This window comes from Ylistrum balloti, unplaced genomic scaffold (genome assembly GCF_031769215.1).
Source record: "Ylistrum balloti isolate Yb309-2 unplaced genomic scaffold, AGI_CSIRO_Ybal_v1 Utg370344, whole genome shotgun sequence".
NCBI classification, from domain to species: Eukaryota; Metazoa; Mollusca; class Bivalvia; order Pectinida; family Pectinidae; genus Ylistrum; species Ylistrum balloti.
This window is the reverse complement of record NW_026782247.1, coordinates 1485905-1501480: the sequence shown is the minus strand read 5'-3', so window position 1 is coordinate 1501480 and position 15576 is coordinate 1485905.

Here is a 15576-nt window from a genome sequence, read left to right as displayed (position 1 = left end):
TTGTGTAGTTTACATCCGTAGACCTTCAAATAGGGATATCCATCATGATTTGTGGTTAAGAGTTTTTCTTTGGGTTTTGCATCCTCGCAAGTACCGGGTCTAATGATGTCAAATAATGAGATACCATTAGAGAGTGTTTACTGCGATACCACACTGATTACAGGCATGTCATTCTGTCAAACAAGTCATTGTGTTTGGTATGAAACCCGAAAATCAGGGAACGTGCCGTTAGAATTATATGTCGAGGTGGGAAGGAACTCCATGGCATTCCTTAGCTGAATAGTTTGATCACTGTCCAACTTCAATCATTATTGAAGTGTAAACATTGGTTTATCCGTTCTCTATATATGACCGGAGGGGTATCTTGTCACTTCAGTGTGATAGCACTATAATACGTTGAATCAGTTTCACACAATTACAAGGGGACTTTTGAAAATATATCGTACAACCATACGCTCTCAGTTCATACAACTACATCGTATAGATAAAGGAGGTCGTTATTACGTCACCATAGTTGTTGATGGGAATTAGGTTATATAAGCCATTTGGACGGACCTGCAATGCGACGGCCAAAGGTGAGATAGTGTCGAAAGAATATGTCAATCAAAGCAAAATTGAAAGTATTGGATACTTTAATATATGCTGTTTTCTCTGAAAAAAAAACCCTGGAAACTACAAATATGTTCACAGGTGCATGTAAGCATGTAACACTGATATACAGGGCAGGTGTGTGTAACGCTGATACACAAGACAGGTGCATGTAACACTGATACACAGGGCCGAGCAACGGAGTATATAGCATGATTTGCGAAGATTAGTGTTGATACACAGTACAAAGTCTTGGGACACATGGGAAATGGTGAAGATGATACAGTTACATATGTCGTAGATACACAGAATATGGTAACGAATACATAATACAGGCTACTAAAGTCTATACGACAGGATTCATAACTACAAGGTACTAAGGACAATGTTCTTGGTACTGGAAAACATCAAGAAATACCAACATGTTAACATAATCATAATTCAAACTCGAATTCCATACAACTAAGGCAAAATATGAACAAAGGACAAATTTACACGGAAACTCCTGAAAAAGAACGAGGAGAATGTTCCGTAAACGTAACCATCTTCTGCTTCAGCGATAACATCTGCCATATAAACCTTGGTCTTTTGAAGTAAGTAATGTGACGTTCTCAGATGATATACAACAACGGAACCAACAGACAAAATGACACAGAATACTTGACACTGTGTAGATCACTAGATAGTTACATGGTGACGAACGCAGGTAATCAGGGTACTTTATACAGGTATGAAATACAAATGTTACGTGATATGTGAAATACTTCTTTGTATGTTGGCTTATAGGTAGATTCACTGTGAGGTACTCTGTGGCATTGCTCACGGTAGACCAGCGGTTGTTATGTATACGTTTGCTACCACAATTACCTCAATCAAGGGAATAACCTGATAACGCACTCAAACACATTACTTTTCTGTGATGCACCATTAATCAGTTCCCAAAGTCTCCAAGCGAGTCTCGATCAGATACAGTTTTATATGAATAGCCTTGTAATGCGGATGGAGGAAGCGAATATAATATAGTTTATTAATGATGGGCACCAAATGACTTCTGTAAGGTCTGCATAAGGTCTCCGAACTTACCAATATAGCCAGAAGGCTTAGTATAATGTCTATGTTCATGATTACTTCGCATTTCAGGAGTGAACAGCCTAGACTGAAAAATACTCCTACAGAATCTATATGATCATCACATCAATCTGGCGGGGCAATTTTAATAAAGGAAACAGACACTAATAGATGGCATTGAATTATCAGAGAGATTGAAATATTGATACAAACATTGATTTTCTCCACGACTTACAATAGAGCGATCATCATTCTTTTGATGTCTTAACTGTCAATATATTCAGCAATATTATCAAACCAAGATGAGAAATTCCTTATAATACACCATTTTGTATACCTCACAATTAATTTAGGGCTCAAACCTTCCAAAAGAATATTTTTCTTTTTCTTCTTTTTTTTTAGCACAAGTGTTCCAAGTTTTTTTGTTCCCCACATTTTACGAGCACGGAAAAAGCAACTCAGCATTTGACTGACGCATGCAAGGTTTCTTTAATACCAAGGTATTAGAAAGTTTATAATTGTAACCATCATCACCGTGATTGGAGTGCAAGGCAACCTTATAAAAGTTATGACATTTTGTGTTAACGCATCAATATGGTCTATGATCATTCAAGTCATTAGTGCATACTTCTTTTGTTACGACTTCAGAAAACCTTACAAATAAACCTTCACATTAGAAAATACAACCAAGAACCATTTTTAGTGATCTCCATTGTGCTGCTTACTAACGTTAGAACTTTGGAGTATAGGGTTTGTTGTCAATGTAACGACTGAAATTCATTCTAAAGTTGAGTTTTTTATTCTCTACGTGACCTAGTTTGTGATTGTGGCATTTCTTTGTATGATTATATTTCAACTTGCTTGTATGACGGTAACGGATGTAGTTTGTCTTGACATTCTTGGAAGTTGATAAGGTCTTGGTTTCAACACATGATACTGCGGACATGTCAGTAAATGATTCAGTGGATGAAATAGAAGGCTTGATATCATTATCAGTGTTTTGCGCTTTGAAATAAAGGCGAACGACATGTCCTGAAAATTAATACTCAGTCCCTTAAATGGCATATTGATTAACGAAGCCTGTCAATTTATTTCATGCGTTTTTGTAAAGCCGTCATATATTTGACGAAAAGGAACAAGGCATATTCTAAACATCTGAGGAAGGTTGACCTCGACATTCACTTAACTTAACTTCCTAGCTAACTCGATCTCATTTGTGTATAACAAACCTAAATTATTCCCGCACGAAAGATTTTCAGAGCTTAATTTTAGTATGGTAATAATAGAAGATGTCTTCCGGGAATATAAAATGTAAAAAGAAAGCCTTTCAAAATATCATGTATCAAAAGCTCGTTTTAAAAGTTTAAAAATGGAATAAAAGATTATTTTGTTGTTACATTTTCCCTAATTAACGTCAAATAACTCTTGCATGACTAATAATGACGAAGTTACTGAACAAAGCTATAGCAATATCAGCTTTAAGTGGTTTCGGAAATAACCAAATTACGTGTACCTTTTGACAATTACAATGTGAAAGATATGTACTGCAAGTTATTATGGAAGAAAAAGATGGAACGATAGAAAAAACATTTTCGATTCTGAAAGCTGATTAGACATCTAATATCTCAACAGAAGGGGCTTAATTTGCATGTCACGTTTTAACCAATTGAATAGCGTTACGGTTCAGAATATACAGATATACTGGGCGTTGTTCTAAAATTCTCTGATAGACTAGACTTTCGATCACTTTGGGTTCTTTTCAATCGCCTGATAGGCTTCAAACTTTAACCCTTTATCATTACTGATGAGTCCTAGAAGGACGAAATATCTGTGTTATGCAATTGAATTCGTTTTTTGACTCTACTTTATCCAACTCTAAATTTGTTTCAAAATGTGCTATTCACGGGTGTGGTTTGTACAATCATTGGCATCACTCTTATATTAATTGGATTCACTTCCTGTTCGTTGATGATCGATAAGAGAATGAAACTGCTGCATACCCGTTTTATGTTTAAAAGGGCAGATAATATAAATCTTGCAGAGGTTGAAAGCTAGGCGTTTGTTTCCCTAGTTAGTGTAATTTGCCTCTGCAGGGACAGACAATATTGTTTACAGTTGTACGTGCAACACATAAGGTCGACAGAAGACACTTTTCAAGGATGGTGTGATCCTACACTTAAACGTCTTTGCTGTCACACAACATCATATCGCTCTACATAATAGTTACAGTTAACTATCCAGTCAATTTGTAAACAGAAACAAGAAGAAAGTAGAAGTTGTAAGGATATTGTCTCGAGTTCGGTATAAGTTCCTAACAGTCTGTGCTTTTTGTTCCACTGTGCATTGTGGCCAAATGTTACCTGATTGTCGCTATAATAGACGCGGGAAACTGTCGCATTGTCAGAACAAAATGTTTAAACCTATAGCGACTTACTGTTAGGTATACATTATGTTTCACTCGTGACTTTCTACCAAGGCTTTTCTAGATATATCAAGTAATAAGAAACCCGCATTACAGGAAATACACTGACTAGGATATGAAATTTTACCGTGTGAACTTGAAGCTTGTTTTCACGGTTACTATAACATGCTCCTTGCATTTTGATATAATGCCAAATTATAATTTTTGGAAATTTTGACATCATCCATCCATCAAAAGTACTTGCAAACTAGAAAGCCATGCATAAGGAAGGATCGATTTTAAAATTTTGGTTCTTCCGCTTCCCCCTTAAGACATCAAAACAAAAAAATAAGTTCCCGAAGAAACAGAAGGGGCATATTTGCATATTTAATCTATTTTGTGGCAAGACGTAAAGTAAGGCATGTGTACCTATCCAGATCCTGTCAACCAAACATGTCAGACATACTGATGCACTTATCTATGTGATTACTTTTCTATATATAAAAATAGAAACATCGTTGTGGACAGATAATTTCAACCAAACATGTCAAACGTACTGATGCATTTAGCAACGTGATTACTTTTGTATACATAAAAACAGAAACATAGCTGTGGACTGATGATTACAATCCTGCAGGTAAATGTACTAGTTGGGATCATAAATACTTATCATTACCTTTTCAAATGAACCCTGCGATATTCTGATATTGCAGTTGTTCAAAGGTTGGCATCACTTAAAGCTGATCACCGCCGTCGCCAACTAATGGGAATGCCTATATGTAGGGACAGTAATTGCTGTCGCGGTGTAATTCAAGAGCGATTTCCCAGTGGCATGGCATAATACAGATGAAATCATTCGACACTATCTTCACAATGGAAACAGGAGTTCCTTTGGGACACAATGCTTTCTCAACACGTATTGAGATTTTTAGGTCAACATCTATTGGTATGTATATTCTACGTACAATGGCCATGTTCGCTTCATTACAACACTTCAGTTATAGGCGGACAGCACGGAAAAATACAACCGATAACAGCATCACAAAGAGCGGCATTCATCTTGTGTTGTAAGGATACATCTGTACGTCATCTACGGAGTTAAATGTAAATAAGAAATATAATACATCCTGACATATATTTAATATTTCCTTTAATTCGTCCGCCCTTTATCGCATTCGTACACTTAAAACATTAACTTTCATTCTAATAGTGGCGCAGTTCAGAATCTACTTATGTCTTTGGCGGTCTTTTAAATGACAAGATTTGTAAAAATTAGATATTAATTGGATTATGGAGTTAGTGTACTTCTCTATCCAGATTTTGACTTTGTTTTGATCAATGTTTTGGTTTCCGTTAGTCGTCAACGAGATTTGGAGATTTAGTCCTTTGCTTTATTAACGAATCATAGATTTACAAAACGATTGTAAATTGCATTTTAATTTATCATTTGGTTCTACTGTAATTCATTTTATTTTTTTGCCAATTTTCCACAACATTTTCTACCGTTTGATAAGCAGTTGTATTAAACAGGATTGTCCGTTCTTCATTTGCTTTGTTTCGATATCATTCCTTGCAATTTTAACAGTATTTTGAAAGGTGCAGGTTGATTGAGATTACGGAGAAATATTCTATTTGCTTGTGGGCATGTTTGATACTCGTTGGTATGCCTGGTGGTGGCGTTGTTATTTACATTGTTCTCTAGAAAATAAAAAGAAAGACCAATATGATAAATCTAGGGTGGATATAGACAAAAGATAAATTTAAACTCGTCAAGCAGTACAAAGAGAAAATGAACATGTGTTCCGGAAATAAAAACATCTATTTCAACGACGAGACCCGCCATGCAAATCCTGGTCAACCGAAGCACGTAACGTCACATTCACAAATAAGAACAAAAGAAGCATACAATTACGAAACCCATGAGCAAAATAAACAGCATCACACACGTCCAGCTTTATATCGTACAAAGAAACAGAATGTTGCTCGATGAGAACATCATGACGACTTTAAAACTCACCTGTACTTTTTCCTAAATGTTTGTTTGTGGGAGAATACATTACCTCTGATGTAACGCTCTCGTATTTATCTGATAATAACTGAATAAACAACATGTAAGAACGCTCTGAACAGAATCGTATTTTCTATCGGCAAGTTTGTTCGTGAATATTATCCAACCATGGCAACCATTGGCGAAACTTGTGTCTTGTCGCCACGTCTAAAGCAGAAAAATGCAAGATCATTTTTTTCGGCCGGCAATGTGCATCATTTGTTTTAAGATGTCCAGGATAATAAAACTTGCTTGATGTTCAGATTTAAATGAGGTACTATGTGTTACAGCCTGCTGACAATCAAATAACACATGAATGTCATTAGCTTTGCCACCTTCTTGACCTTAGAGGCTGCGAGGACGTGTGAATCACAAATGCACTTAGTAGTTCCTTCTTAATGAAAGGTTGCAATCTCCATTTTATTCAATGCGATATCCATTTCTGCTAACGTTGCATTGTCACATGGCGTGACATCCGTCTTTTCTAAAACAAGAGTTTAAACAAAAGTCAATATCGTTCGTTCAAGTGTTTTTTATAACGCAAACATTTGATTCGATTCTTCTCGGAGTAAATTTGACTAATGATTCAAGATTAAATAATCAGTCCAGGATATAACTGTCTAATCGTGATTGATTGACTTATAGGGAAAACATTATAGGGCTATTTTGTGTGTTTTTAGTCATACTTTACATGCGGAGATTTAAATAGCGCGGCGCCGAGTTCGTGCGTCGTGATTTATCACAGATCTGGTGAAGCTCTTAAGAGGTTATGAAATAATGTATAAAAGCCATATATCCTTTGTCCTCTGACACCAAGTCGGTTGACGGACGACAGATTTCGTATGCCTAACAAGTATACTAGTCGTACATTTAAACGTTGTTGATTAGTGTCGCTTTAAGGATCTTGGAAAAAAGTTATTTGGCAATGCACCCTGCTTACCAATTTGAGCGCAAACGCTACGTATATCCAATAGACTCTTGATGGAGTTTAATGGGAATTTTATCTTTCCGAAGGTTCTTCCAATCTAAAACGGATCAATTTTAACACCAGCTCGGCGTTTATTTCAATAACGTTACTTAGAGTTTGTGAGACGATGTTAGAACGAGGCACGCCTTAGATGTAACAAGGAGGTGTGCCCAACGGAAAATCAATTTGTGGTGCTGTCGTCCAGGCAAGGTCCACGCAACAGCGTTTGCGTTTTTGCAGATTTCCATGAGTGATCAATGTCGCTGTTGATATTTAATTTGACACTCTGATCGTCTATACGCCGCTGAGATAATGATGGGCATTCAGTCGTTGTTTTCGTTGTTTAATAAGCCCACCCTGGGGTTAATTGCTATTTTCTGAACACATATTTTGTTCAAATTAGCCCTGAAATTACCATTCTCATGGTCACAATTGGCTTGACCTTAGATAACATTTGTCGAATTTTCTAACTAATGATGTTATATTTTTTCTTCACAGAAATTTTCCGATAGAGCATTTTGGGAAGCTCATTGGTCTGCATTTTACTGTAGCAAGTGTTGTTAGTTTGCTGCGGTTTCCGTTCCAGTCCTTCATTACGAAATCACTGCATGGAGATCCTTTTTACGTACGTATTAAAAACGCCAGCGACCAACAATGATCATCGGCTATGTTGTACCATGATAAGTAGATTTTTATTCGTAACATATACATGAGAGGTAACACAAATGCATTACAGATATGTCAAATTGCATTCTGATTTCAAACTACAGACATACCTATACATATACCCACCACTAGCAGACACTCACTAGCAGTGAAATAGTTCTAATAAAAGTGTTTTTGTCTCAGGTAAACCTCTTACTCCTGGTGCTTCTGCTTGTGTCGTGCGGTCATCCTATCAACGTATGGTATCACTGCAGGCTGGGCCTCATCCGAGACACTAGCGACTTAGAGAGAGAACGGAACTCGGCAAATGAGCAGCTCGTCTCGGAGGACGTTGTCATAGCAGCGGAAGGTACACCTTAATATCGGACTAAACATTATTATCAGCGCCAAGACTATTCCGTCATTTCCGGTACAGGATTGTATATTTCTGATGGTAATTTAACAGTCGGTCATGGCTGATGTTGAAAGACATCATCAGTAGTCAGAAAATTGTTCCAGAGTCGTCCAATAGAATCGATCAAACGGCCGAACTATTTACTTCCTGTTCACCATGAATGCCAGCACGTGCGTATTTAATAGAACAATGAACCTACTCGGTTGAAATTTAATGTGATTTTTGATAGAATTACTGGATTTCCTGTGTAATCGTGAAATATATATTGATTTCAAACATTGCGAATATGTTCCTCATTTCCTGAGGATATTACAGAGACAATATCCCTGATACTCAAACTAATTATTTATCTGTAAAATAAACTACAATAATTAAAGTTGACTAATTGAGGGTCTTGATCTTTCTACAAATTAAAATGCCTGTTCTGGTTTTGTGTTATATAAGTTTGGTATAATTTGCGAATGGCCATGGGAGATGCATTAAAATTCAAAAACTAATTACTCAATCTAATTCATGAAAGTCGTATGGAAATAGATGAACTGATGACTGAGAATTGTTGAAGCCTGCAACACATATGGTTTCAAAGGACCGCACAAAGTAACAGAATGAAAACCATTAAACAAGGATGAAAATTAAAAAAGGAATAAAAATTAACATTAATTGTGTATCTTAATATATGACAAGACGATCGAATTATCAAATTTCCCTTTAAGGACATAGTAATCACTGTGTAACTTTAAGTGTCACACATTCTAACGGAGTGTGCACATGACTGACCTGGTCTATGGTGGTGTGGAATTGTCCTCCCTATCAATCCTTAGGACATACTGATTTTCTTTTCAGTAGATGTTCTGCTTGTCATTTAGACTTAAAGAACGAGGAAAGCGGCTTTATGACAGGTTATGTGATTTGCATTATAATATATACAGTATTCATAAAACAACACTAGTTGATAGCAATCATTCTGATGCCAGACAAAGCATTGTGATCATCTTTTATGTGTATTACTGACGTTGACTCTGGGTAATTTCATGACAACAACATGACATCGACAAGCCAGATGTACAAAAATGACGATCTTGTTGACATGATCGATTCTCTTTATTCCTGTTTCAACTCTGTAGAGGCTTATATGTCTGTTGATAGCTTTATATAAAAACTATGTCAGATCCGATTCTCAGTCCTCGGAATGTTCTACCATATCTGTAAGGTCCTAGGTAAAGTCAACAGTCACAGCATATCGTGCCCTGTCTTAAATGAAAACTTATCAACATACTGATCAATAAATCCCCAATTCAAATTTGAAATTAACGTTCTGACATCTTCGGATGAGTTTCCAGTTACCTCTCGATGCCTCTCTATGATCTTCGTCGTTTTATCGATCTACTTCAGTGAACAAATACTTTAGCCATTCAGAAATAGACATTAAGGAATTTCGAGAATGTACACATTTTGACATTTTAAGCCTGAGACCGTGTGATGGACTGTTTGGAACAAACCTCAGGATCTCATAGTTTTGCTGAACTTGATATATCGATATTTTACATCATGTTTTAGATATTGGAATCGGATTAATATAATTGTTTGTATGCATATATTGAATATTAGATCAAACATATTTTCATCACTCAACTTCATCTCGTATCAAAACCACATTTCTTGGTCGTCGAGTGTGATATATGATGTAATATTCAGTATATGTCTATAGACAAGCATGCCAGTCCATTGTCCACTTATCTGGTGGAACTGTCGGTGTCACAACTGTGCCAATCAACATGTCTTGTTTCTTAAGGCTGTCCCTTTGTTTCTCTACTTATATACATCGACGTATGTGTCTAATGTTGTGGGAGTCATAAAACATAGTGGCACACGCGGTATTAGTAAAAGAAAATCATATATAACAAACGACAGCTGTACATGGAGTCACTGGTTTTTAAACATTGAATGCTTCATTCACGAACACCCGCCATGTCGACCTAGATGGATCCAACTCAGACATTTCCGTTCTCAAATGAGAACGAGGTAAAAAAAAAATCAAATATCATGTAAATTAAGGAGCTCCAAAAACTTCATCACAAAGGAAGGTAATTGCGATCTGGATGTGAACTAAGACACTTCCACATCGTTTGCATGTCTTGAAGTCCTGGTTTGCACACTGATCTCAGCTACCGATATCTTATCCAGAAATAAAAATATTGGGAACAAGCCCATTAATATCGATTGATTCGGCTGCGACATATGCAAGGCAAACACTGTCTGTTGAAGAGGTTATGACTTCTAAAAACGGCAAAAATCACAACACCGACATCGTCATCATAATTCATATTTGAGAGACTGATGTAAGGGAGCTTTCTATTCCTTAATTGGTGGTTATGTAGGATAGAGTTGTAAATAAAGTTATGTTGAAGGAACAAGCATGATATTTTATAACCATTTTATTCACTCGATCACTTAATCCTCTAAGAAAACAAAATCTATATTTCGAGGGGCAACTTTTGTGCTCCTGGGTATAACAAAAACTTGAAAAAATGAAATGTATATGCAGTTGATTTAAAGAAGAACCCGATTCATCTCATGCCTGAAATACATATTTGTTTACTTAAGACGTACTGTTTAAGAAGAACGCCCCAGTAGTCTTGTGACTAAACAGGTTTCGCGCCATTCACATCTCTCTTTTGACCTCAAAAATGAGAAATTGAATTGTGCAGAGCGGATTGGCCAAAACCTCTTTGAGGTTCCTCAAATTCCGCATCCACTTGCTTTAGAATTTTAATTGTAAGTCACAATAGCTGAAACGAGATTGAAATACATAAAAAAAAAATGCACATGTAGACGTTGTAAAATTACATGGACAATCCAAATAAGTAATGCATGCATTATACTCCAAAATATGAACAAAATCACAAGGTTGTGTTAGAGTAGTAATGAGAAGTTCGGATATAAAGGTTTGGCTAATTAACCAGTAAAGAAATATCATCAGTAAGGAATGGACACATTTTGATTAATAATATATATATATATATACATTAAGGCATTTTGAAACCGAAGAAAGACGATCGATATATCCTCCTGCAGGCATGTCTGTATATACACGTAATTTCCTGAAACAAACGACGTTCAGTGCAAGTAAACCTAACACTGATATGATAAACCCTCTAAATATGTTCAATTCAACAATGTGAGTAGCTGTGTTTTGATATTCATCAGATGCAAAGAAATTTTTTTCACCAACATTATTTCGATTTCAAGCCATATCATAAATGCACCGATAAAAGGGCGATATCTAAAGTACCAAACATTATTACGACATTGTACAACAATGCATGTCGTTTTACAGCCACATTTTATACCCATGTCGTAACTCGCACGTTGTAGACGAAGGGAGATAATTCAAAAAATGATATGAAGTATTGTTGAACAGAATACATCATCAGATATTTGTATTTGAGATGCATTATCAATGATATATAATAAACTTGAAGAGTCAGACAAAGACATGAATCTGGTACCCGTCGTTATTGTACATGTGTTGATAAAGGAAAAGCTGCCAAGTCAATATAACCAAGCTGAATGTCTTATCGCAAGCAAGACTAAACCTCTTATGTTTAATTAAAAGGGATGTGGCATAATAATAACGGATAATTCCCTCTCCAAAATTTCATTTTAGTGGTCGTTTTAGAAACTGATTCATCTTATTTTCATATTTAGTGGTCGTTTAGACAGTGTACATACTTCCTTGGTTGTATCTTAGTGGTCGCCTTAGACAATATACTCACTACCCTAGTTTATTTTAGTGGTCGTTTTAGACAGTATACTTACTACCCTAGTTTATTTTAGTGGTCGTTTAGACAGTGTACATACTACCCTAGTTTATTTTAGTGGTCACCTAGACAGTATACTTACTACCCTAGTTTATTTTAGTGGTCGTTTTAGACAGTATACTTACTACCCTAGTTTTATTTTAGTGGTCGTTTTAGACAGTATACTTACTACCCTAGTTTATTTTAGTGGTCGTTTTAGACAGTATACTTACTACCCTAGTTTATTTTAGTGGTCACCTAGACAGTATACTTACTACCCTAGTTTATTTTAGTGGTCACCTAGACAGTATACTTACTACCCTAGTTTATTTTAGTGGTCGTTTTAGACAGTATACTTACTACCCTAGTTTATTTTAGTGGTCGTTTTAGACAGTATACTTACCCTAGTTTATTTTAGTGGTCGTTTTAGACAGTATACTTACTACCCTAGTTTATTTTAGTGGTCGTTTTAGACAGTATACTTACTACCCTAGTTTATTTTAGTGGTCGTTTTAGACAGTATACTTACTACCCTAGTTTATTTTAGTGGTCGTTTTAGACAGTATACTTACTACCCTAGTTTATTTTAGTGGTCGTTTTAGACAGTATACTTACTACCCTAGTTTATTTTAGTGGTCGTTTTAGACAGTATACTTACTACCCTAGTTTATTTTAGTGGTCGTTTTAGACAGTATACTTACTACCCTAGTTTATTTTTAGTGGTCGTTTTAGACAGTATACTTACTACCCTAGTTTATTTTTAGTGGTCGTTTTAGACAGTATACTTACTACCCTAGTTATATTTCAGTGGTCATTTTAGACAGTATACTTACTACCCTAGTTTATTTTAGTGGTCGTTTTAGACAGTATACTTACTACCCTAGTTTATTTTAGTGGTCGTTTTAGACAGTATACTTAGTTTATTTTAGTGGTCTACCCTAGTTTATTTTAGTGGTCACCTTTTAGTTTATTTTAGTGGTCAGTAGACAGTATACTTACTACCCTAGTTTATTTTAGTGGTCGTTTTAGACAGTATACTTACTACCCTAGTTTATTTTAGTGGTCGTTTTAGACAGTATACTTACTACCCTGGTTTTATTTTAGTGGTCGTTTTAGACAGTATACTTACTACCCTAGTTTTATTTTAGTGGTCGTTTTAGACAGTATACTTACTACCCTAGTTTATTTTAGTGGCCGTTTTAGACAGTATACTTACTACCCTGGTTTATTTTAGTGGTCGTTTTAGACAGTATACTTACTACCCTAGTTTATTTTAGTGGTCACCTAGACAGTATACTTACTACTCTAGTTTATTTTAGTGGTCGTTTTAGACATTATACTTACTACCCTAGTTTATTTTTAGTGGTCGTTTTAGACAGTATACTTACTACCCTAGTTTATTTTAGTGGTCGTTTTAGACAGTATACTTACTGCCTTAGTTTTATTTTAGTGTACAAGAGACTTCACTTGTTACCGGGGTACTTAAGTGTTCTATACAAATTTCTATATCGTAAGCTTCCATCCCTCTTTTCTTGTGTACAAGAAACTTTAGGGACCTTTAGATTTAGAACATATTTACACCCTAAGTCACACTAGACAAGCATCAACTTCCTCAATGGCTTCCATTCATTTTCAAACAAAGAAAAAAAAATAACAACATCTATCCCAAACAAGATAAATTTTTTTTTAGTCATTTGACAAGTCAGACTCCTCGCTTGAACTTTATCGAAATAAAAAGCCTATGAACATAATGTTTCTTGAAATCCTCAAAATATTCGATTGATGTTCACATTACACTAATTTCTATACCTTGTTGGATTTTTGTAGTAATCGATCACATTTGAGCAATTTCAAAAATAAAAACTTATGTACAAGAAATCGAATGTTTACACCAAATATTTACACCATTAAGGTATATCTTTTCTGAGGCTGTACTAGTCAACGATTAACCGTTATAGTCAATGTATTTTCGAAACATATAAGGATTTGCACTACAGTTTTAATGAAGCTAGTCATTGATAAAAATATGAGGAATTTAGAATATTATTGTAAACACCTGTCAATACATGCTGTTAAGTTCGTATGAATTGTTCGATAAGTTATTTTGAAAGACATTATGGAAAGCTTTCAGTTCCTTTATTTTTACTTTGTGTACCGACATAATCTTGTATGACATAGTTCCTTTTATTTTTACTTTGTGTACCGACATAATCTTGTATGACATAGTTCCTTTTATTTTTACTTTGTGTACCGACATAATCTTGTATGACATAGTTCAGAATGAAAATCAAAATAATATCCGCTCCTCAATATAGTTCTTTAAGATTTGTAATTACCTAAATTCTCTTTTTAAACATCATCACTTTTTCTATCAAAAGTATTTTTATATTTCAGTACTTTAACTAAATCGTTTATATCAAGAATGTCAGCCATCTAATAAAAATGTCAAACTTTTGCTCATTTTTGTAACTGTTTTGCTATTTTTGCGCAGATGTGATCGATCATCGATCGCCTGAATTATGGTGATAACCAATCATGCTTTTTAATAGGTATTGCATATAGATCGGCAATATAACACGCGAATCTCAAATATCCACATAGATACGTAATGTATCAACGCCTGGATATATGATTATTATTTTTCTTCAAAAATAAAGCTGACTGACAAAACAAATGATGCTATTACGGTTAAGTCTGGGTTTAATTCCATTTTCTTAGTTAAATAAAAGGTTCTGGACAAAAATATATAAGATATTTTGAGACAGTTGATTAACATAATCACGCATTAATGACCAAGCTGGTCATGGGACATGTTTACAGTAGATAGCAATTTCTTCTAAAACGCATTGCGGTTACCCAGGTACGTTAGGAACGATAATTCTGGAAGGATTTGAGAAAATCTAAGGTATTGATCCTGTTAAATCTTGATTGATTTATCGTGTTAAAGTCGTTGTAGTTGCTAACCTTATTTCAAAATATTTAATGTCTGTGTTTTAGATGTTTAACAACATAATCCAGCTAAGTAACGATAACAGAGCACACAAGTGGATAAAACAGCAAATGAAAACTGGCAAAATGTAACACCTAGATCCAGTCATGGGACCGAGACAAACCAAAAGTCCACACAATTATATGTAACTACTGTGTCAAGGTAGTGGGAGCTTAATTTGCTAATTTAAATACTTGTACATGTAACTTCTAAATAATGCAATGCAATGCATTACAATGGAGTGCAATTGAAAAACTATCGATATTGTTGCTGTCGTGAGAGCGTAAAATCAATTTACCAACTGAAATAGCTAAACAAATACATCGATTATTGTTGATAAAAACACCTGTGTAAAGTCTCCCTGAAGTTCGGAGTGCTTTCCTGTGCTTTGTAACGGTGAAAATTAACGCACGAAGGCTACACAATATTAAAGAAAGTAGTAACAACTTCAATGCACCTCATGGCTGTACAAGAAACAGATGTACAAATATTTATCTGTGTTTAATTGGCAAATGAGAACATATCCAACAACACTGGAATAACGCCCACAAATCTGGACAAAGCAAGTAAAACAGCGTTCGAGTCCCTTCAACGTAGGACTTTGGAACTTACGAACCATCGAGACTTACCAAACATACCTTACGAATGCAATAGCT